The 26,230-nt window shown below is 37.5% G+C and overlaps 1 long non-coding RNA gene across 1 annotated transcript; it reads right to left on the minus strand.

The window, feature by feature from the left end:
• Positions 1–1,970: 1,970 nt before the first annotated feature.
• LOC133645665 (uncharacterized) lies at positions 1,971–26,027 on the minus strand. Its single transcript, XR_009825170.1, has 3 exons — positions 25,941–26,027; positions 19,209–19,304; positions 1,971–2,882 (listed from the first exon to the last, which is right to left on the minus strand). It is a non-coding gene; the product is annotated as an uncharacterized LOC133645665 (long non-coding RNA).
• Positions 26,028–26,230: the final 203 nt, after the last annotated feature.

A 26,230-nucleotide genomic window follows, 5' to 3' on the forward strand; every position in this document is an offset into this window, starting at 1 on the left:
GCCTTTTTGTCCGCTTGAGCTGGTGCTGAGTCTGCAACCAAATTTGATGCCACGTGCAACAAAGGAATTTAAGTATGGTACTGTTTGGTTTTACGTAAATCGGTATCTGGTAGTACTGATGGAATTTGGTCGGTACTACCATGTACCGAGTTCGGTACCCATCGCTATGTCAAAAACAACTATGGCCCTAGCAGCAAGCAGAAGCTTTGCCCAGGTCTTCTTCAGGTTAATGATGTGATTAATGATTTTCTTGTGTAGACATATTTTTCTAGTTGAAAGTCCAAGTTGGTACCTCCCAGGCTTTTGAGTTTTCTGAACACCTCTTGTAAGTGAACAATGACAACCAATTCGCAGTTGTGAGACGTCTTAATCGCCCACCACAACAAATATGAATATTGTGCAAGGTGTTTTTGACTTTTGGAGTTCAATTAAGACAAATAGATCAATTAAAAGCTAAGGAAGTTATTGATGTCCATTTTTTAATTAGAACATAACTCAATAGTTCACAATATTAAACAGGTTTTTATTTGCTTTTTAATTTTTATTTTTTTGTCAGTTCTGAACTATAATCATTTAAGTTATTACGAAATTCCCTCTTTCAAATATTTCAGTCTTCACTAGTGATGACCAATTTTTGGTTGCCACTTGTCATTAATTAATACTACTAATAATAACAAAATTGAATACAGTTTCTTGTAATGCCACCTTTCATCATAATTTGCTGTTTCTCGCTATACGCATTTACCAACAAAAATTTAATTTTACTCAAATCTTTATGAAATAATCATATGATTAACTTTTTTTTTTTTAAGTATTGTTACGTGGCAATTCCTTTTTTCACACTACCGTAGTAGTAATGTCTGTTGTCTATATTGTGTACAGTATGTGTTATTTATCAATAACGAATATACAACTCCTGGATGGAATCACTAGACTTGAAAGATGTTCATTCAGTTGTTTAATTATGCAGAAAAAAAGCAGAAAACAGACATAATACAAAACTCAAGTCATTTCAAATGGTAACTTTATGGCTTTAGAAAATACTAAAATTAATCAAGAAAATACATTGTGGTAGTCAGTAACAGTTTCATTGTTAGATCAAGCTGAAAGAAACAATGATGCAATAACTCATTTGTGATTGACAAATGATGGTATTATTAACAACAAACAAACAAAAACACAAGAACACACAACAAGGACTTTGTTGCACCACCTCTGACTTTTATAACGGCTTGCCGTCACTGAAGCATATACTTAATGAATAACCAACAGTCCTCTTCATCAATCGTGCTCCAACTCTGTCTGATTGCTGTTGTCAGATCAACTCCGCAGGTTGGAGTCTTGTCATGAACCATTGTTGTTAACTTCCGCCACAGATTTTCAACTGCTTTGAAATCCAAACTTTTTGCAGGTTATGACATACCTTATGTATTTTACCTCAAGGAATATTTTTACAGTGTTTGCTCTGCATTATCATCATGAAAAATGATGTCATCATCCCCAAACATCTTTTCGATTGATGGAATGAGAAAAATGTCATTTTAAACACGTTTACAAGGTGATTCAAGAGTTTGTTTCTCAGAACTGAGTGATTCCATAATTTGTTTCACTTCGCGTGATCGTATGTATTTTTCTTGATTTCTTTTAGTGTTTCCTAAATACAGAAAGTTGTCATTTGAAATGACTAAAATTGTCATGTATGTTGTCTGCTTTTTTTTCTTTTCTTACAACAATAAACAACTGTATGAACTTCCTGGAAGCATGGTCATTCAATATTTTTTTTCCAGAGGTTGCATTAATTGATTTATGGAAATCTTGAAGTGAAATTATTTTGGAGTAGTTTATTTTTGGTTATTATGTTCTGTAGATATTTTAGAACTTTAGTGAGCAGCCAATCAATGCTCTGGTCAGTGAATAGAGAAAACAGAAAGCTCTCTCCCATGAAGCACCGCCATCACCTGGAAAGTACTGAATGGATGTGCTGATGTCATTGGAGAGATGGTATTGATTGACCAGAGGCCACCAAAGGCCAATGCAATTAAGGGAAAGAAAACATACAGCGTTAAAGACTGTGTAAATAAAGAGACACTGCAGTAGGGCCAGACAAAGGCCAGTCTAGGGCCCATTCAGAAGCTCCTTGTTCACCGTCGCCTGAGGTCTTCTCCAAGAACTGAGATTCTGGGTGGGAGGCCTAGGCTACGGAAGGTTTAACAAGGCGAGATAACAACAGGTGAAATACAATTTGTATTGTTTGTGCATGGTTTATGTCCTCATTTAGTTTGCAGGAATTGAATAGAAAACATCTTTTTGCCTTTAATGACAGAAAACATACTAAACGGTTGTGTTCGCTCCTATTTACAGCGTGACAATGGTTAAGTAATTAGTGTTGCGCAACAAGGCTCTCTCTCCCTCTCTCACACAGTAAGTTACGTTTACTACAACTTAGTCATAACTATTTCACCGACAGGGTTCTAATTGAATGTGAGGTTGCTTGAAAAAGGTGAAATATTGTGTGAGAATAGCAACAGTCTACACCTTGGAATACATGGTTACTATTAAATGCAGGTGATACAGTACATATATTTGTACATAATTGTTTTCATTTCTAAGACATGATAAATAACCCTTGGTGAAAAGAAAACAGTACATTCTAGTAAACTAACAGTGTTTTGAAATCCAGGCAACATAAATGGCAAAGGGGTAACGCTTAAAATGTGCATCATATCTTTTATTACTTGTGTTTGTATTGAGGCAGGTTATAAATCCCGTTGGCAGATGGATGAGGTCATCGTGTGTTGCTAGGCTGTGTATGGGAGGTGGAAGCTTTGTCCTCTTGCGTCCGGAACTATCGGGCAATTGCGGATGAGCTCCATCTCAAGGATCTATGGAGAGAAAGAATCTGTATTTTTATGGGCATCTCAGGGGTTGCTTTGCCGTCCTCGATACTCTTCCCACATCACTCCATACACTCACGCATCAGCAAGCAAATGCAATTGGTCTATAAAGAGATTTGCAAGAGCCCTTGTTGCAGTGTTTTTATTTTTTTTGGTTATGAGTGGCAAAAAAGTGATGGATGTATGAAGAGAGATGGTGTGATGAAAATAAATACAATTAGTTCTAACTTAAATCACATGGTATCCTAGTTATATGTCTTATTTTTAGAGCTGTTTGTAGGTTAACAGGGATAGATGAAGGAGTAGGTCTAATGTATTTGACAAAAGTTGCTTCCTTTGGTGTTTCAGATCCTAAATATGTGACAAAGTGATAGGATGGGTGGATGTAAAAGTGGATAAGTGAAACGCTTGTAACAAAATATGAAATACATGCTGTGAATAAAGTCTTCTTATTTTCTGTTCACTTTCTAGTGGAGGTCTAATGAGTTAAACTGTAAACAAATAAATGCTGATGGTGCCAGGGAGAAGCCAGAGCTCGAAAACACACTTTCATTGTAAAAAGTTTACTGTTTGTGAACACTTGGCCTTTCCAGTGAAATATGCAAACGGACAAATATATACGGATAGGACAAAAGTTGTGGCGGCATTGTTTAATTGAGATTTGTGATAGAGTTTACAAGCGAGAACTAATAATGCTAAACCTCAGCCAATAAGGAAGTGTCATTTCCCTCAACTCTTCTGTGCCATGCTAGGCTTTGTTTTTGTTTTGTTATTCTCAAAAGTGTTGTGTGTGTGTGTGTGTGTGTGTGTGTGTGTGCGTGTGTGTGTGTGTGTGTGTGTGTGTGTGTGTGTGTGTGTGTGTGTGTGCGTGTGTGTGTGTGTGTGTGCTTGCATGTCTGTTTCCTTCATTAAAATATATTGCCATTCACACTGTTCAAAATGTCACTTTTGTGAATGTTTACATCATTGTACCTTGCAAAAAGAAACTACTGAACAGTGAAACCTTATTTTACGAATCCTTCATGGTACAAACCTTTCGATGTACGAAACACAGACCAAAAAAAAAAACTTGTTTTGTTGTGTGAACATATGAACATACGGACATTTCATCAACTCATTGTTTGCCCGCACTGCAGCCATTTTGTGCCTGGGAACATATTTTTTGTGGGCTGGCTGGTTGCTCTCGAGGGCTGACTATTCATTCAGTCAGCACAGCGGTGCTGTTAGCTAATGTGCTACTTTGTGTGCTTTCTTAAAACTTTTCTATTTACAAATGCTGTTGAAGAACCAATTAAGTTTGTGAATTGAGGTTATACTGTAATAATATTTTAATACTCATACTTTTTATTTGTTATTTGATCATTTTAGAAATACCAGCGGTGTGTCAGCCATTGAAGCTATTTTCACAAACACTAAGAAGTTTTGTGTTTACCATTTTATTTCCTTCACTGTACTAAAAAAATAACCAAACTGTGACTTGAAAGTACCAGTAGAATGAAAAAACTAATTGACTTTATATGCTTAGTTGTGTTTCATTCTATCCATCCATCCATCCATCCATCCATTTTCTACCGCTTGTCCCTTTTGAGGTCGCAGGGGGTGCTGGAGCCTATCTCAGCTGCATTCGGGCGGAAGGCGGGGTACACCCTGGACAAGCCCATTAAACCATATCCAATTGTACAAACCCCAAAACCAGTGAAGTTGGCACGTTGTGTAAATGGTAAATAAAAACAGAACACAATGATTTGCAAATCCTTTTCAACCTATATTCGATTGAATAGACTGCAAAGACAAGATACTTAACGTTCGAACAGGAAAACTTAATTTTTTGCAAATATTAGCTCATTTGGAATTTGATGCCTGCACCATATTTAAAAAAAGCTGGCACAAGTGGCAAAAACAATGAGAAAGTTGAGGAATGCTCATCAAACACTTATTTGATACATCTCACAGGTGAACAGGCTAATTGGGAACAGGTGGGTGCCATAATTGTGTATAAAAGCAGCTTCCATGAAATTCACAAACAAGGATGGGGCGAGTGTTACCACTTTGTGAACGAATGCGTGAGCAAATTGTCGAACAGTTTAAGAGCAACATTTCTCAACCAGCTATTGCAAGGAATTAAGGGATTTCCCCATCTACGATTCGTAATATCAACAAAAGGTTCAGAGAATCTGGAGAAATCACTGCACGTAAGCGATGATATTAAGGACCTTTGACCTCAAGCGGTACCTTTGACCTTTGACCTCAGGCGGTACTGTATCAAAAAGCGACATCAGTGTGTAAAGGATATCACCACATGGGCTCAGGAACACTTCAGAAAACCACTGTCGGTTACTACAGTTGGCCGCTACATCTGTAAGTGCAAGTTGAAACTCTACTATGCATAGCCAAAGCCATTTATCAACAACACCCAGAAACGCTGCCTGCTTCGCTGGGCCCGAGCTCATCTAAGATGGACTGATGCAAAGTGTAAAAGTGTTCTGTGGTCTGACGAGTCCACATTTCAAATTGTTTTTAGAAACTGTGGATGTTGTGTCCTCTGGAACAAAGAGGAAAATAACCATCTGGATTGTTATAGGCGCAAAGTTCAAAAGCCAGCATCTGTGATGGTATGGGGGTGTATTAGAGCCAAGGCATGGGTAACTTACACATCTGTGAAGGCACCATTAATGCTGAAAGGTACGTACAGGTTTTGGAGCAACGTATGTTGCCATCCAAGCAACGTTATCATGGACGCCCCTGCTTATTTCAGCAAGACAATGCCAAGTCACATTCTGCATGTGTTACAACTGCGTGGCTTCATAGTAAAAAAGTGCGGATACTAGACTGGCCTGCCTGTAGTCCAGACCCAAAAATGTGTGGCACAATATGAAGCCTAAAATACCACAACGGAGACCCCCGGACTGTTGAACAACTTAAGCTGTAAATCAAGCAAGAATGGGAAATTATTCCACCTGAAAAGCTTCAAAAATTGGTCTCCTCAGTTCCCAAACGTTTACTGAGTGTTGTTAAAAGGAAAGGCCATGTAACACAGTGGTAAAAATGCCCCTGTGCCAACTGTTTTGCAATGTGTTGCTGCCATTAAAGTCTAAGGTAATGATTACTTGCAAAAAAAAAATAGTTTCTCAGTTCGAACATTAACAACATTGTCTTTACAGTCTATTCAATTTTATATTAGTTGAAAAGGATTTGCAAATCATTGTATTCTGTTTTTATTTACGAATTACACAACATGCCAACTTCACTGGGTTTGGGTTTTGTATTTACAATCCGCAAAGTATGTGAAAATACGTCTAAACATCACACAATGCCATTTTAGACGGCCGTTTTAAATATTCCGCTTCGAATATCTTCGGCAATTTCCGTAGATTCGGGGCTGGGGGGATGACTTCATAATGGGAACGCTTCTGCACGCAGTCATACTGGAAATATGCATAACTTGGAAAGAGATGTGCTGTCTATCGTTCACAATCCCTATGTAAAGCAAAAACGCATATGTTTTTTCGTTTTTATACATTCAACATTTTTAATAAATAAAAAATTGTCCGCTAACAATTGAGTCAACAGGGGCTCCTCTTTTCTACCCACAAATCTCTCTAAATAGCCACCCAAAACCTGCCAACAATACTCCATTTACATGTTGTGACCTGAGTATTAACCAAATATTAGCCATATTGTTATTATAAGCGCAAGCGCAGACAAGCTATTTGTTTTAGCTTCGCATTGATCACAGAGAAGCTATATTGACATGCTTTGAGCCGGACGGTGTTCTGCTGTTGCCGTGCAGATTGCGTCTCAGCTAGTTAAAGTTATTCTAGATTATGAATAATGCCTCTTACTTGTATAACAGAATGATTTAGCAATGAATTGAGAGGTTTTTAATCCGTGACATCCAATGTATACCCGTAGATGGAGACAAAGGCACGACAACCATAGACAAGCGCCTGCAGCAACTTTTCCTTTTAACCCTTTGGGAGGATTATTATGAATTCTTTATCTAAATGGGAAATAAAAAACATCCTATCAGTTGGCAACCCAGTGAGAGCAGACATTGTACAGTAAGTGATCATTGTATTATGTTCATAGTTTGTATTTCATGTTTCGCATTTTGCAATAGTCAAACTTGTAGCTCATCCTTATATTCAGACTCAAAAATACAGGGATTTGGATCATTATCTTTCCCAAAGTAATTGTTGTTGGCTCTCGTGAAATCTGCAAGATCAGCATTGTTGTTGTTGGCGAAGGGAACTGTGGTCGCCCTGGGGACGTCACGGATCACCTGACTGGCTTGCTCATTATTTCTCAAAATGGCTCCGGAATCTCTATGAGATTTTTATTATTTTGATCATATTTATTTTGATCATATCTATTTACTCGCAAACTTGAAGTCTTTTGGTGTTGTAAATCATATAATAATAGTTTCACTATAGAGGCAACTTGTTTTTCATTATACCGGTCCTTTAAATCCTAGCTAGGTACCGAACAGTGATACTGGCATACTGTTAGTTACTGGTTGTTTCCAGACAGAAGGCTGAAAAGTGATTTCATGGATTCATGAATAAATTAACAAATAGACTGATGGCTTTTGGAGAGGCAAAAATGAAACAAAACGGACAAGAAGTTTCTTCCTTTTTTGGCTGTAAGTTTTCAGATAAATGGCTTGAATTAATGTAATTCTTCACGGATTGTGTGGGGGCTCCCTGAGCACGTGAAGAGATCAATGTTTGCTTATAAAAGATGTTCCTGTTTTAAAAAACAGAACCTCAATTATCATTAGAGTGAGCAATTTTTGCACTGTGAGATTACATTTTTTGTTCAATTTTTTTCCATTACATGAACAGCATACATGCTAAAAGCATGAACATGTTCCTGAGTGGCGCTTTAGGCAATATGCCATCATAAGTGTGAGGTCTGTGTCAATCTGTGCTCAAGGATGTGCTCATGCAAAAACAACAGACTGCTGAAGCCCTTTTTGATGCAGCTCTCCTAAACCGAGATGAGGGTCACTTATTCTGATGGTGCCTAATTTCGCCATCCTCTGACCCTTCTGTATTTCTGTTAACGCATAAACAATACGTTGTGTTTTGTGTGTCCTCCAGGTGTCAACGTGATCCGGAGATAATTCGCCTCCCTCCTCGTGTACTAAGGACCATCAAATGAATGTTTTTCATTGCGCCTCATTTGCATTTCCTCATCAGAAATTCACTTTTATGATTCAAATTCAAGCGAGAAATGGGGACGTCACCCTCACATACTAATAGAAGGTATTGTTTGAAGTAAGTTCTCATTATTTCATTTATTATTTTGTTGGTTTACTGTGCAATAATTTACTATGCAATAAAAAACATATATGTGATTCCTTATTAACCTTTGAACCAATGTTTTCCAAAACTTGGAATGAGGATCTAAAACAGGACCCAAGTCTGTTTTATTCTTGTCAGTGATTTTTTTTTTTTAATTAATCGTTAAGCAGTCACATAATTTTTTAGCAAATTGCTTTTTTTCCTTATTCATGTTTTTACTGGTAATTTCAAAAAGTACTATGTGCTAATGCACACTTTTCGAATGTTTACACCAATTGGGGGCACCACTGTCACGGGCAGGCAGGTATTTCAAGAACGTCGAATGAGTAACTTTCGAAAAAGTTGTAAGCATTACATTGCATGTGATACAAAGGCAAGTAGGAAAAAACGAAGAGAATGAGCGGCAACCAAATTACAACATCGGTATAACCAGAGGTAAATATATACAAAAAAAAAAACATGTCAGCTGAAACTATTTGCTACTAGCCAGTGTTTTCTACACTATGCGATGCTAGCCATTCCACAAATTCTCTTTCAATTAGGTTGAGAAAGACATAAGAACATAAGAACTTTGACAATGCTCCATAATGTACACCAGTGTTTTTCAAACTTTTCTGAGTCAAGGCACATTTTTTTTCATTGAAAAAATTCTGAGACACACCACCAGCAGAAAATATAAAAAAATGAAACTCAGCAGCTGATTCAAACCATAACCAACCATGCATTACTATAGCTCTTGTCTCAAAGTAGGTGTACTGTCACGACCTGTCACATCACGCCGTGACTTATTTAGAGTTTTTTGCTGTTTTCCTGTGTGTAATGTTTTAGTTATTGTGTTGCGCTCCTATTTTGTTGGCTTTTCCTCTTTTGTTGGTATTTTCCTGTAGCAGTTTCATGTCTTCTTTGAACGCTATTCCCCGCACCTGCTTTTTTTTCGCAATCAAGACTTTTTAAATTGTGCGTACGCTATCCTTCTTTGTGGGGACATTGTAGATTGTCATGTCATGTACGGATGTACTTTGTGGACACCGTCTGCTCCACACGCTATAAGTCTTTGCTGTCATCCAGCATTCTGTTTTTGTTTACTTTGCAGCCAGTTCAGTTTTAGTTTAGTTTTGCATAGCCACCCCTAAGCTTCAATGCCTTGTAGCGGCACTTAGCGGCACTAGCCTTTTGTTTATTTTTGGTTTAAGTGTTAGATACCTTTTTACCTACACGCTGCCTCCCGCATATTGTGATCACGACAAATCATGTTCCTGACATCTACAAAGCAATTAGCTACCTGCTGCCACCTACTGATATGGAAGAGTATTACACGGTTACTCTGCCGAGCTCTAGACAGCACAGACACTCAACAACGGCACATTTGCGGATTATAATTCCTAGTTTGCAAAAAATATTTTTAAGCCGATTAGGTGAAATTACATAATCTCCCACGGCACACCGAAATGTATCTCACAGCACACGCTTGCCGCGGCACAGTGGTTGAAAAACACTGATGTACACCACTAGTGCGCTACGATCCAGGTAAGCAGTGTGCAAAGCCTCTGATCATATACAATACATGTTTTTTTACTGAGGGTTAAACCAGTTATGTTTGTTTGCTAATGATAGCAATTTGGCAAAGTGGAGCTCCACATGTTAGCTATCATTGAATGTATAGACTATCGTATAAAGATGACTGATCTGTTTGTGGAATATACGACAGGATTTTTGGTCGTCCAAATGCCAGTTACAAATTGTATAATGTGATGCTGTAAAAGCTGTGTTTTTAAAAGCGTATGCTTTTATTAACCGGCTCAACAGGAGTGGAGCAACCGTAGCATGCATTTCCAAATCCTCTTGTTTACGAAGGTCACTACACTTCTTCAAGAAGCTCCAATATTAGTCATGTCTTACTTCTTGCTTGGTCTAATCACTTTTTGGTGGCTACTTTTTTTCAACTGTTTTTTTTCTCGGCCTCCCAGTGTACAGGCAAAACTGGGTGCTTACTGCTTACTTTATATTTGTGCATGGCCGCCCCAAGCTAAATTGAGGCCCCAAACAGAATTATATTTGGAGGCCCGTTTTCCCCCCCATACAATATTGGTTTTAATTATGTGAAACCATTTTTATACTATTTTAATCAAACTTCAATTCAATCAATGCATTTTTTGTGCTAAAACTGATTATTGGAAAATACATTGTAATTTTAACTATAACAATTTCTTAGGTGCAAAATAACAATTATAACATCAATACTCCAGCCTGAATTTGAACCCAGTACCACTTTCTTTCAAAACCAGCACTAACCCTGTGTGCCACTGTCTGCAGATTTTTAAAACAGAGAAATTTGCCATCATATCATCTTATCAGTGATCATCTTATAAATTGACAGATCATCTTATCAGGAAGAGGCTAGGAATATGTTTGCAAAAAAGTCTTATTTGGATTCACAATGTTTATTCAATATAATTAGTAACTATATACAAAAAAATGTTATTTTGAACCAGTGTTGTTTGTTTCTCAGCTGTGGTCCCTATGGGCCGCAGCTGTACTCAGTTGTAATACGCTTTTTCCAATATTTGTGGAATGACAAGCTCAAAAATCTCAGACAGAAAAAGTATTGAGCTAAAGAGATGTTTCTTAAGCAAAACAATTACTGTATGTCTAAGGTGCTGAAGCTGTATTTTTATTTGCATTCAAATTTTATCGACAGTTTATTTTATAAGATATATATATGTATAAATATATATATATATATATATATATATATATATATATATATATATATATATATATATATATATATATATATACATATATATATATGTATATATATATATATATATATATATATATATATATATATATATACACAGTATGTATGCATATACAGCATGTATGTATATATATACAGTATGTATATGTATACATATATGTGTATATATATGTGTGTATGTATATAAAAAATGATAAATGGGTTATACTTGTATAGCGCTTTTCTACCTTCAAGGTACTCAAAGCGCTTTGACAATATTTCCACATTCACCCATTCACACACACATTCACACACTGATGGCGGGAGCTGCCATGCAAGGCGCTAACCAGCAGCCATCAGGAGCAAGGGTGAAGTGTCTTGCCCAAGGACACAACAGACGTGACTAGGATGGTAGAAGGTGGGGATTGAATCCCAGTAACCAGCAACCTTCCGATTGCTGGCACGGCCACTCTACCAACTTCGCCACGCCGTATATATATATATATACGTATGTGTGTGTGTGTATGTATATATGTGTGTATATATGTATATCAGTGTGTGTATATATATATATATATATATATATATATATATATATATATATATATATATATATATATATATATATATATATATATATATATATATATATATATATATATATATATTAGGGCTGTGAATCTTTGGGTGCCCCACGATTCGATTCAATATCGATTCTTGGGGTCACGGTTCGATTCAAAATCGATTTTTTTTTTTTCAATTCAACACGATTCTCGATTCAAAAACGATTTTTTCCTGATTCAAAACGACTATTCATTCAATACATAGGATTTCAGCAGGATCTACCCCAGTCTGCTGACATGCAAGCAGAGTAGTATATTTTTGTAAAAAGCTTTTATAATTTTAAAGGACAATGTTTTATCAACTGATTGCAATAATGTAAATTTGTTTTAACTATTAAATGAACCAAAAATGTGACTTATTTTATCTTTGTGAAAATATTGGACACAGTGTGTTGTCAAGCTTATGAGATACAATGCAAGTGTAAGCCACTGTGACACTATTGTTCTTTTTTTTATTTTTTATAAATGTCTAATGATAATGTCAATGAGGGATTTTTAATCACTGCTATGTTGAAATTGTAACTAATGTTGTTAATAATATTCATTTTTGTTTCACTACTTTTGGTTTGTTCTGTGTCATGTTTGTGTCTCCTCTCAATTGCTCTGTTTATTGCAGTTCTGAGTGTTGCTGGGTCGGGTTTGGTTTTGGAATTGGATTGCATTGTTATGGTATTGCTGTGTATTGTTTTGTTGGATTGACTAATTAAAAAAAATTAAAAAAAATAAATAAAAAATAAATAAAAATATATATATATATATATATATATATATATATATATATATATATATATATATATATATATATATATATATATATATATATATATATATATATATATATATATTTTATTATACAAATAAATAAAAGAAATACTTGAATTTCAGTGTTCTGGAGGCTATCCAGTAGATGGCAGTATTGTCCTGTTTAGGAGTGTCACAACATTGCTGTTTACGGCAGACAAATTGCTTTACGGTATACGAAAACGTAACTGCTGTTGTTGTGTGTTGTAACCGCGCTGGGAGGACGTTAATGAAACTGCCTAACAATAAACCCACATAAGAAATCAAGAACTCGCCCTCGATCATTCTACAGTTATAACGTGATTGAGCAGGCACGCTGTTTATATCGTGGGAAAGCGGACGTGAAAACAGACTGTCGCCGCTGTCCCCACTCAGGTCCGCATTGAGCTGGAGGGGGCGTGGCCTCTGAATTCCGGGAGTTTATCGAGAGAAAATTTCTTCCGGGAGGTTATCGGGAGAGGCGTTGAATTCCGGGAGTCTTCCGGTAAAACCGGGAGGGTTGGCAAGTATGAATTAACCCATGGTTTCATATCATTTGACAAGGTTGTAAACTGTAAGTAGGTTGAATAGATTATTGAATACGAATAAATTCAAATGTAAGATTACTGATTCAATCTTAATATTTGACTGGGCTCCAGCCCCTCTGCAGAGAAAAAATTGGGCCCCGGAGTCAAAAAGGTTAAGAACCCCTGTTTTAAACCAATAATTGTAACATAAACGGTGTTGGATTTTTCGGTTTAAAAAATTTAACTTTGAGCAAATTGCAAACAGCGCCTACTGCAGTACTAGTAGTAGTAAAAGCAAAGCGCTCCAATTGGGTTGGCTTGTAGTACGACGGTGCAATATTCCTCAATGTCTTTCTGCAATCAATATATTTTTAATTTGTGCCCTTTTATTAACCAACAAAATCACTTCAAAATGAATAGCACATTATCAAGTCTTCTAGTGGCTCTTACTGTTCTTTATCATGAGTTTGTATCACTGTGCAATTCATCTCCAGCCATTCTTCACTCTAAATATGTTTTATATGAAGCTTCATTTATCATGGTCTGTCAGCTCTTAGCCATATCCTTATTCAGTCTAGAGTTATAAATTGGAATCATTAAACGTTTTTTCATTTAATCTGATGCAATAACTGCTCGCCCTTTATTGGCTTGTGAAAAGAAAATAGTAAATACAATTGTGTGTCAAGATCCTTTGAAGATAGCCGTCTTTCTGGGGCTGAAATGAAATTAGGCCGGGCGCCGAGACGGCATCAATGTCAGCACATTTGTTCGACTTTCATGGTGGAGGGGTTGGGGCTGAGCGGATGAAGGATGGGGAGGGAAGGCAGCAGATGCCACTGAACCCCATGAGCAATGTGGGACGGCCTGTCAATTATATTTTTTATAGTGTCACATTAATCAGAGGTGTCTTTTCGACTTCTCGGTGCAGACATGTGTAATGACAATATTACATTCCCTCAACTCAGCTAAATACGTCCTCCTTGTATCTCAGCTGCCAGCTGAGATATTTTCATGACAGGAGGTGTTGTGATTAATATTCGTCACTGCAGGCCTCTCAATAAGGGACATCTTAACAAAACGAGCGGTATCAAAAATGCTGTCTTTTGATTGACACGTTCCTACCTGTTTCTTGGGAGGCTTGCATACTTTTCCTTTCTTTCCTGGTGCCCTTCTATTTTTTTCCTCTGTATTTTAACGTTTAAAACACTCAAAAAACATTAGCACAACACATCATGTAATAGTAACCCCTCGTTTATTGCTGTTAATTGCTTCCGGACATGACCCCGATACATAGATTTCTGCAATGTATAGAATTACTTCATAATAAATTATATTTTTTCATAGATAGAGCATAAAAACAAATGTTCATTACGTTGTAAATACACCCAAAGTTTGATGTAATGCAGTTGTTGAGGTCCTTAAAATACTGATTGCAATATCCCCAAGATAATGAGTTACTGTGTAGAAATATGGGGAAATAATTACAAAAGTACACTTCATTCATTAACGGTGTTACAAAAAAGATCAGTTAGAATAATACATAATGTTGGATATAGAGAACATACAAATCCTTTATTTATTGAATCAAAGATACTGAAATTCCATGACATAGTGAATTTGCAAACAGCTAAAATTATACACAAAGCAAACTGTAACCTGCTACCCAAGAATATACAACAATTCTTCTCAAAAAAAGAGGAGAAATATAATCTTAGAGAAAAATGTAATTTAAAACATTTGTACGCACGTACAACACTTAAAGGCCTACTGAAATGATTTTTTTTAATTTAAACCGGAATAGCAGATCCATTCTATGTGTCATACTTGATCATTTCGCGATATTGCCATATTTTTGCTGAAAGGATTTAGTAGAGAAAATCGACGATAAAGTTCGCAACTTTTGCTCGCTGATAAAAAAAAAGCCTTGCCTGTACCGGAAGTAGCGTGACGTCACAGGAGCTAGTATTCCTCACAATTCCCCATTGTTTACAATGGAGCGAGAGAGATTCGGACCGAGAAAGTGACGATTACCCCATTAATTTGAGCGAGGATGAAAGATTCGTAGATGAGGAACGTTACAGTGAAGGACTTGAGAGGCAGTGATGGACGTATCTTTTTTCGCTCTGACCGTAACTTAGGTACAAACTGGCTCATTGGATTCCACACTCTCCTTTTTCTATTGTGGATTACGGATTTGTATTTTAAACCACCTCGGATACTATATCCTCTTGAAAATGATAGCCGAGCACGCGAAATGGACATTTAAAGTGACTTTTATCTCCAAGACAATACATCGGTGACACACTTAGCTACTGAGCTAACGTGATAGCATCGTTCTCAAATGAAGATAGAAACAAAATAAATAAACCCCTGACTGGGTTAAAAATTCTCAGCCTGGTAAGGCTTAACAATGCTGTTGCTAACGACGCTAAGGCTAATTTAGCAACTTAGCAACCGGACCTCACAGAACTATGATAAAACATTAGCGCTCCACCTACGCCAGCCAGCCCTCATCTTCCCATCAACAGCCGTGCTCACCTGCATTCCAGCGATCAACGGCGCGACGAAGGACTTCATCCGTGGGTTTGGCGGAAAGCATCGGCTAGGCGTCTGCTATCAGGGTAAGTAGTCCTTGTTGTGTTGCTGTAAGTATTGTACTTAGCCGCTAAGACACCGATCGATCCCACCTACAACGTTCTTCTTTGCAGCCTCCATTGTTCCTTAAACAAATTGCAAAAGATTCACCAACACAGATGTCCAGAATACTGTGGAATTTTGTTGAAGAAAACAAGAGGCTTTTCTATCGGGTCCGATGGGGTCCAACCACTTCCGTTGCTTTTGTGACGTCACGCGCATAAATCATATCCAAAGGAGTTTTTCAACCGGAAGTGTGGCGGGAATTTTAAAATTGCACTTTAGAAGTTAACCCGGCCGTATTGGCATGTGTTGCAATGTTAAGATTTCATCATTGATATATAAACTATCAGACTGCGTGGTTGGTAGTAGTGGGTTTCAGTAAGCCTTTAAGACCTTCATCATATCAGTATGTGGAATTAAATTATGGAATGGATTAAGCAAAGCAATCAAACAATGTACTAATATGATCCACTTCAGGAAACTAGGGGCGGTGTAGCTCGGTTGGTAGAGTGGCCGTGCCAGCAACGTGAGGGTTCCAGGTTCGATCCCCGCTTCCGCCATCCTAGTCACTGCCGTTGTGACCTTGGGCAAGACACTTTACCCACCTGCTCCCAGTGCCACCCACACTGGTTTAAATGTAACTTAGATATTGGGTTTCACTATGTAAAAGCGCTTTGAGTCACTAGAGAGAAAGCGCTATATAAATGTAATTCACTTCACTCCACTATAGGTTTAGACATTAGTAGGTCGATATTTCCATCTATCCATTGTCTACCGCTTGTCAATCTCGGGGTCGCGGAGGGTGCTGGAGCCTATCACAGCTGCATTCGGGCGGAAGGCGGGGTACACCCTGGACAAGTCGCCACCTCATCGCAGGGCAGACAACATTCACACTCATATTCACACACTAGGGCCAATTTAGTGTTACCAATAAACCTATCCCCAGGTGCACGTCTTTGGAAGCCGGAGTTCCTGGAGAGAACCCACGCAGTCAAGGGTTAGAACACGCAAACTCCACACAGAAAGATCCCGAGCCCGGGATTGAACCCAGGACCTTCTTATTGTGAGGCACACGCACAAACCCCTGTAGCACCATGCTGGGTCGATGTTTGGTTATCTTTTTTTTTTTTTTGTTTGTTTGTTTGTTTTTTAATTCCTTCTTTTTGGAAGCTTTCATGAAAAAATAACTGTGTAAGTGTTACGATCTGGCCGCATGTCTGCGAAGGTCGTGTTTCTCGGGATGCAAAGGACGGCAGGAAGCAGCTTGCAGGTAAGAATGCTTGTTTAATTCCACGAGGCACAAAAACATACAGGGCATTAGCCGAACGTGAAGCTAACTGGAACTAATAGGGTTGCCAACAAGAAAGTCTAAGCGAAGAGTAAACCAGCACAGGATACGACACACGAGGGACCGGTCATGACAGTAAATTTGTAAATATTAGGGGTGTGGGAAAAAAATTGATTCGAATTCGAATCGCGATTCTCATGTTGTGCGATTCAGAATCGATTCTCATTTTTAAAAAATCGATTTTTTATTTATTTTTTAAAATTATTTTTTATTTTTTTATTTTTTTATTTTTTTTAAATTAATCAATCCAAAAAAACAATACACAGCAATACCATTACAATGCAATCCAATTCCAAAACCAAACCCGACCCAGCAACACTCAGAACTGCAATAAACAGAGCAATTGAGAGGAGACACAAACATGACACAGAACAATCCAAAAGTAGTGAAACAAAAATGAATATTATCAACAACAGTATCAATATTAGTTACAATTTCAACACAGCAGTGATTAAAAATCCCTCATTGACACAATTATTAGACATTTATAAAAAAATGTAAAAAAGTACAATAGTGTCACAGTGGCTTACACTTGCATCACATCTCATAAGCTTGACAACACACTGTGTCCAATATTTTCACAAAGATAAAATACGTCATATTTTTGGTTCATTTGATAGTTAAAACAAATTTACATTATTGCAATCAGTGGATAAAACATTGTCTTTTACAATTATAAAAGCTTTTTACAAAAATCTACTACTCTGCTTGCATGTCAGCAGACTGAGGTAGATCCTGCTGAAATCCTATGTATTGAATGAATAGAGAATCCTTTTGAATCGGGAATAAATAGTTTTTGAATCGAGAATCGTGTTGAATTGAAAAAAAAAATCGATTTTGAATCGAATCGTGACCCCAAGAATCGATATTGAATCGAATCGTGGGACACCCAAAGATTCACAGCCCTAGTAAATATGCGATAATTTGGTTAAAAACAACACAATTGACTCTGGTGGAAAAATAACAGGGAAAAATTGGAGATCCATGGCACGATCGCGTAATATTGAATGACGCGTTATTTACAACTTTGAGTGTACATTTTTCAACATTAAGAGAGCCCTCTGGACATGAAATAACATCATTCAGTCACCACTTTCAATCCAATATAGTATAGTAATGCTGCCTGAGGCTGATCCAATCAGTGGCCAATATACTGGAGAGCGTGATCACATTGATTTGGTCTCGTCTTTAGTAACCAATACAGCTGTAGTACTGATATTTTTAGTTCAATGATCCCCTTTTTTGCTTGAAAAAGGTTAATTTAGGCCAAAATGTTGTAAAATATGCTTACAAACAATAAACAAAACAACAACAAAATCTGTAATGTTGTGAAAACCCAATATTTATCTAGAGTAAACGGAAAACAAAATAATTTGAATTTGTGTTGCCCCTATTTTCCAGAAAATGTCCATTATTTTTTAATTCAAACATTGCCATTATGTACTTGTCTTTGTTTGTTTCGTATTATTTGTATTAATAGTTGTTTGTGGCTGCAGGTTATGTGGACTCATACTGCACCATACTGAGAGATGTTTTTAATATGTTGGCCCTCAACTGCTGCTGAATATGGCAGCAAACATTACAACCAACCTATTGAATTATTACAATCTATGCATCATTACAATCTTAGCAAGTTGCACAGACCGTATTAAAAGGTATAGCAATCCCAAATTGTAACATTTTTCAAAGGTAAGGACATGTTAATAATTATCAACATTTCAAATGTTCGAATGAGTTAGTATAGACAGAAGAAGAAAAAAAAGAAGATAAATGCCATTGCAAGGCAGAGCTCATGATGATGGGAATGGAGTGGTATACACTGCCACCTGCTGGCTACTCATAGCATGACCCTTTTGACTTAAACTGCATTATGTAAAAACAAAACAATATTAGAATAACACCCTTAAAAGCTCATTGCCATTCAGAAAATAAATTTAAAACAATCTTACAAAAAATCATGCATTAAGCTTATTTTAAAAAAAGATAAAAGAAACACAGGAGGAATAAACACAAAAAAGCAAAGTTATACCGTAGTGGCATGAGGAGCCTTTTACTTGTATTTCCCGTTAGCTTATAGTGCCACCTTCTGGGAAAAAAATGGCATTTTTTTTTTTTTTTACAGACTTAGACTTGGACTTCCTTTTTATTGTCATTCAAATTTGAACTTTACAGCACAGATAAGAACGAAATTTCGTTACATAAACTCATGGTAGTGCAGGATTAAAAAAAAGCAATAAGGTGCATATATAAATAAATAAATATATCTAAATAATATATAAATATATATATATTTTACACTGAAAAACAACATTTGGGTCTCAACATCCAACCATCCATCCATCCATTTTCTTACCGCTTGTAGCGTTCGGGGTCGCGGGGGGTGCTGGAGCCTATCGATAGGCTTGGCCTCCGTGGAAAGTCAGGAAAAGTGGCGTTTGAGGACTTGCCCCTTTACAGAATAATGAATAGTAAGTGTTAATAATAGGTTTGCATCTTTGAACATATGTTGCATGTATGCTCACAAGGTCGATCTAGATTATTACAGTATTTATTCTAAAGGGAATTCTAAATTGTGCTGGTGATTGCAGAGGCATGCAGGGGTGTTTATACAAGCAGATGACCACAGCTGAGGTGGATTGTGAGTTTGGAGAGGTCTTGAAACTGGCCACTTTTCGAAAGGGAGGTTCAAAATTTAAGGTACGGAGAAGATAAGATATCCCAATTTTGAATTCCATTTTATTGAAGTTCCACTGCTTTTGAATTTGCAATTATAACTACTTGCAGGAGAAGAGGAGGAATTAAGAGGGAGGACAAAAAAGGAAAAAGAAACAAGCAAAAGAACAGAGTGAGATGAGAGGTAAATGATAAAGTAATTATGCCAATGTTTTAATTCAATTCAATTAATCTACATTCCAGTGCTGTCTTTGTTGTATTTGTGATAATTATTTACTTCCAGGATTTGGGTTTCCCTGCTTGGGCTGCTGCCCCCGCGAACCGACCTCGGATAAGCGGAAGAAGATGGATGGATGGATGGATGGATTTACTTCCAGGAAGAGAACCAAGAAGGGGCAGGATACACTGACGCGCACGACCAAGACCACTGCATTCCATTCCATTTGTATTATAGTTATCACTAATAAAGAATTATTTCTGTTGAAATCACTATCACTAATAAAGAATGCATTCTGTTGAAATTTCTGTTTGAGTGTTATTCCTGACAATATAGCATAAAAACAGATGTAAATAGCATGTTCCTAAACAGTTCTCTAAACGTTCTAGCCAAACGTTCTTGGCTAACGTTCTGCTAACCAAGCAAGAACTCCACAACCTAACGTTCTTTGAACGTTATAAACTAACGTTCCCAGAACAATGCCACAACGTTCTCCTAACGTTCACATAACGTTCCCTTGTTACCTGGGTCTCAGCTGCATCCGGGTGGAAGGCAGCGTACACCCTGGACAAGTCGCCACCTCATCACAGGGCCAACACAGATAGACAGACAACATTCACACTCACATTCACACACTAGGGTCAATTTAGTGTTGCCAACATGCCACAGGTAAAAATAACGTTATACTGTTTCATCAGTATAGATACATTGTCCATTATTGAAGTTTCCAGCGTTTTAGTACTTTTTGTCTCTAATACGTTGGTAAGCTTGAAAATGTGCGGTTTTACGTCACAAAAAACTGCAGCAACAATAACAAACAATTTAAATGAATTTTTCTCTGACAGTGCATGTAAAAACAGATCATTACTGCCTTTTTGAGGCAATATAGTTAATACAGCTTTTGTATTGTATCTCAATAATATATTTATATTATTGTGTATTAATTTGCTCTTAATATTTTAACACACACACACACACACACACGCACACACACACACACACACACACACACACATACACACACACACACACACACACACACACACAGACACACACACACAGCATTAAAGTGGGTGTGTTTTGGTGGAGCACCACACAGGATTGGTGTGTGCATCTATGCTGAAATGAGACTGAATGAAACAATGCATGTAATGCATGTTGAGGCATTATCACATAATGGAAAAATAGCATTGTGTAATTAAGGTTTATCGTCAAAAAGACTGCGATTGACCTCTTCCTGTTTGGTCTTGAGTATGCTTATACTCCACTGCAACTTGGGTCAATGTGGTATATAGGATGCACTGCGTCATTATGAGGTGTTTCTTATATGTTTCCCCTTTCAAGAGTGCCATGTGTGCAGAGGAGGCACCTGTCATCATAAAAAAAATGCACAAACAATGATTGTGTAAAATATCCTAAAAAGATTAGTATTTGTCTATTGAGCTGTTATTATTGTTTCTTAAAATAATGTTAATTTTACATGTGTTTCCAATTATTTTTTCCAAAGAAAAACAGTAAAAATATGGGGAAATGTGCATGTCCTAATCAAATACAGCGCAGAAACTATCCATTTGTTTCTTTTGTACATGAAAAATAAATAATATTTCTGTGTTATTAATATTTATTTCACTAACTGCTTCTTTGCTATCACTTTTACCATCATATTTGTAAATACCGTATTCGCTGATGTTATTCTGTTGTTGTTGTTGTTGTTGTTATTATTGTTGTGTTTGTTGTTGTTGTTGTCTCTTTGTTTTGTCCCCCTCTTGTCCCCACAATTTCCCCCTCTGTCTTCTTTTTTTTCTCCTTCAATCCCTTCCTGATTCAGCTCGGCTGCGCCAAACATGAATATAAATCCATTTAATAAAGTCAAATACAAATAAGGCAACAAGAGAAGTATCCCACATCTCTTTCTGTACAACAAATATGGGCATCTATATCAACAATGTGATTTGCCTGAGTAGCTGAACAGGACAAAAAAATAAAATAAAATAAAAAAATAAATAAAAAATAATATAAAACATACATGCACAACACAAGTAAATAATAACAACAACCAAGGAGCCAAATGTGTTTGCCATTCGTACATTCAAAAGAGGAGTGTGAGGAAGTCGAAGCTTATGTAGTCTCACTCACTTTAGAAGAAATGTCAATAGTTCAATAATTTGCCAGCTTCCAAGTAATATTAATAATAATCCATCCATCCATTTTCTATCACAGAATAATAATAATGCCAATAATAATAGTAATAATATAATGATAATAATAATGATAACTGTAATGACAACCAGCACACCATAACTATGATAAACCCATGACTAATGACAATAATACAATAATCAAGAACTAAGTAAAGAAAAGGAACAAGAAACACGATGCCACCCTGTCATCCTCATATCTCATATAGAATCATGGTTGTATATTTTTTGAACTGCTTTATGTTCATATGTTGTTTTAGTTCATCACTCAGTCAATTCCAGAGTGTTTCCCTTGTAGTTATCACATTTACATTCTCAAAAATACACAGCACCCTTAAATGCTATTTTTTCTACACTAGACTGTGGACATTCACCAAGATTTCACAGCATTGAACAGTATAATAACACAGTAAATGTTATGATCTGTGGTCTGGATTATGTTTTTGGTATTTTTTGTTACTTTTGGACTCTTTTAGTTCCTGTTTGTGCTCCCTTGTTTGTTTGGTTGCCATGGCGACTTATTGGTTTCACTTGCCTCTGGTGTTCGGGACAGGCACCTGCTCTAATCAAGAAGACCATTATTTAAGCCTGTCTTTGCCAGTCAGTCGTCCTGGCGTCATTGCTTAGTTAATGCTGCTCGTTCCATGTCTGATTCCACAGTTATGCTAGTTGCTCCATGCCATAGTTTGGTTAGTTGTTTTCATGTCTATAGTTTCATGTTTCATGTCCTAAGTTTTGTTGCCTTAGCTTCCGCGTGCGATGGGCACGCTTGCCTTCGGGTGCTTTCTGTTTTTTTGTACTTCGTTGAGCGTTAGTTGAATAATTAAATATGTTCCTACCTTCACGCCTTGTCCGGAATAGTCCGATTTCTTCCCGGGAGAACAAACCTTGCAGTAAGCTGCGAACCCCCGTCATGACAGTAAAATACTGTCATCAAAATGTACTATAACTTTCCAACAAACTACTTTAAAAATTGAAGGACCCTTATATTTCACAGCACTTACCTAAATTACAGTCAATTTTTATTCTGAAAATAATACAATTATCAGCCATTAATTTACTGTGAATTTACAAAGATTATTTATGTATTTTAAACAATATCCTGAATATTTCCTGGCAGTTTTAGATTTATTTTTGCTTTGAAAATGATTTGTGCTGTTTGATTTACAGTGTATAACATGGGTGTCAAACTCTGGCCCGAGGGCCAAATGTGGCCCGCCGTGTAATTTCATTTGGCCCTTGAGGCAATATCAAATTAACATTAGAGCTGGCCCGCCGGTATTATACAGCGGCGGTGCCGCTGTAACACCGCATTCACCGCTAATACTCATACTTGCCAACCCTCCCGATTTTCAGTGCCCCTCTCGAAAGTCTCCCGGGGCAACCATTCTCCCGAATTTCTCCCGATTTCCACCCGGACAACAATATTGGGGGCGTGCCTTAAAGGCACTGCCTTTAGCGTCCTCTACAACCTGTCGTCACGTCTGCTTAACCTCCATACAAACAGCGTGCCGGCCCCTGTCACATGATATATGCGGCTTCTACACACACATAAGTGAATGCAAGGCATACTTGATCAACAGCCCTACAGGTCACACTCAGGCTGGCCGCATAAACAACTTTAACACTGTTAGAAATATGCGCCACACTGTGAACCCACACCAAACAAGAATGACAAACACATTTCGGGAGAACATCCGCACCGTAACACAACATAAACACAACAGAACAAATACCCAGAACCCCTTGCAGCACTAACTCTTCAGGGACGCTACAATATACACCCCCCGCTACCACCAAACCCCGCTCCCCCAACCCTGCCCACCTGAGCCCTGACATTAATGAACTAGCATCCAAGAAAATATGTCAGGTATCTGGCTTGGGCACATCAGATTAGCTCAGTGTGTTGCAAACTGAGCAGTAAAAAGGCCTGAATGGTTGATTTATTCATTGTTATTTTATTTTCAAATTTATTAGCCTGTGGAAAAAGTTAATGTTGATATTTACCTGAGAAGGCTGCAAATAGAAAAGAGGCATTCATTTTTTTATTTAAATTGTATTTAATATACCATTGATGTTTTTTCGTTTGTTTTTTGAAAGTTGATTTTGGCAACACTAAATTGGCCCTAGTGTGTGAATGTGAGTGTGAATGTTGTCTGTCTATCTGTGTTGGCCCTGCGATGAGGTGGCGACTTGTCCAGGGTGTACCCCACCTTCCGCCCGATTGTAGCTGAGATAGGTTCCAGGGCCCCCCGGGACCCCGAAGGGAATAAGCGGTAGAAAATGGATGGATGGATGGATTTTGCAGTATTAAGTTATAGAAGTGTTGCTTGTTCCATATTCAGTGTTAACGCAAATCAGTGTAGCAAACTGAGCAATAATTAACGTTTCATTCATGCACTTTCTCTTGCTACTTCAAGGCTTGAATGTTTGATTAATTCATTATTGTTATTTCCTTTTCAAATGTATTATTAGCCTGTGGAAAAAGTTAATGTTGATATTTACCTCAGAAGGCTGCAAATAGAAAAGAGGCATTCAATTTTTATTTAAATTTTATTTGATATGCCATTGATATTTTTGAATTATTATTATTATTATTTGAAACTCGATTTTGCATGTCACTATAAAGTTATATAAGCCTTGCTTGTTCAATATTCAATGCAAAACTTGTTTGGGTCCCTATTAAAAGGTTAATTTGTTCAACCTTGGCCCGCGGCTTTGTTCAGTTTTAAATTTTGGCCCACTCTGTATTTGAGTTTGACACCCCTGGTGTATAACCATGCATAGATGAATCCGCCCTATACGTTATCAACTGTAGAAATGTTTTTGTTTGTAAGTCCATCCATCCATCTACTTTCTACCACTTGTCCCTTTCGGGTGTCGCGGGGGGCGCTGGAGTCTATCCCAGCTGCATTTGGGCGGAAGGCAGTGTACACCCTGAACAAGTCGCCACCTTATCACAGGGCCAACACAGGTAGACAGACAACATTCACACACTAGGGCCAATTTAGTGTTGCCAATCAACCTATCCCCAGGTACATGTCTTTGGAGGTGGGAGGAAGCCGGAGTAAAAATGTGTTCTAATATGATTCAATTTAAAACACTGTTTCAAAAAGAAGTACTGAAGAAGTACGAGGAGGAAAGAGAGTGATGCCCTCAGCACAGAGCGATGGGAGAGAGGTATATAGTCAGAGAGTGTTTGGGCCTGTGTGTGTGTGTGTGTGTGTGTGTGTGTGTGTGTGTGTGTGTGTGTGTGTGTGTGTGTGTGTGTGTGTGTGTGTGTGTGTGTGTGTGTGTGTGTGTGTGTGTGTGTGTGTGTGTGTGTGTGTGTGTGTGTGTGTGTTTTGTCTCGTCTTGTCTTGTCTCAAACAGTGGTACTAATATATTGTTAGTGTACAGGAGTTGTTCTTGTTTTTGTTTGTATGGTATTGTTCTTGTATTATATTGTTTATGTTAAATGTGGAATGAGTGAGAGGGATTGGGATATTATAAGCATCTGCTTCATCCAACCCCCTTTCAAGCCTTGCATAAATGTCTCTGCCAAAATGTAAAAAAAAAAAATGTGTTGTTGTGCTGTGCAGGTTTGAAATAAATACTTCAATTTAAAAACCAACACAGTCACAGCGACAACATGCAAACTCCACAAAGAAAGACACCGAGCCTGGGGATCGAACCCAGGACTTTTGTATTGTGAGGCATGCGCACTAACCCCTGTTCCACCATGCTGCTCTTTGATTTTAAGTATGTCGCTAATATAATGTTTGCAAGAACATTATTTATACACCATGGCTGTGTATTAGCGTGACATCATTGTTCTTGCTAATGGGACAATTAAACTTCAGATGCAAGTCACATGACAAGGCACACAAGACTCTGTAATAAAAATATCTTTAGAGTTGCATTCATTTGTGTAGTTTATACTATGTTGCTCCTACACGTGAGAAACTGTTTATAGAGTAGATATGTGCACAACTGACAACACAATGTAAATGTTTACCATTGTTTTGTTCCTTTCTGATCCTTCTTTCTTCACGTGAGGAGTAGGCAAGTCCAGGTTTGTCAGAAAAAAATGAGTCCATACTAGTGCAGGTTGTGAAAATGTATTTACCAGTGGCCCATATTTCCACCTGCATGGTGAGTGTGTTTACATGTAAACTTCCCCAAAAGAGTCAGTTCAGGTACGGCGTACATACTGTACTCTGCGGTTGTCTTTGCTGCTGGTTTCTACACGAGTACACTAGATAGACTGTCAAGAGCCTGAAATGTTCTGGAAGCTCTGAGTTAACT

Source organism: Entelurus aequoreus, linkage group LG03 (genome assembly GCF_033978785.1).
Source record: "Entelurus aequoreus isolate RoL-2023_Sb linkage group LG03, RoL_Eaeq_v1.1, whole genome shotgun sequence".
In the NCBI taxonomy this organism is placed as follows: Eukaryota; Metazoa; Chordata; class Actinopteri; order Syngnathiformes; family Syngnathidae; genus Entelurus; species Entelurus aequoreus.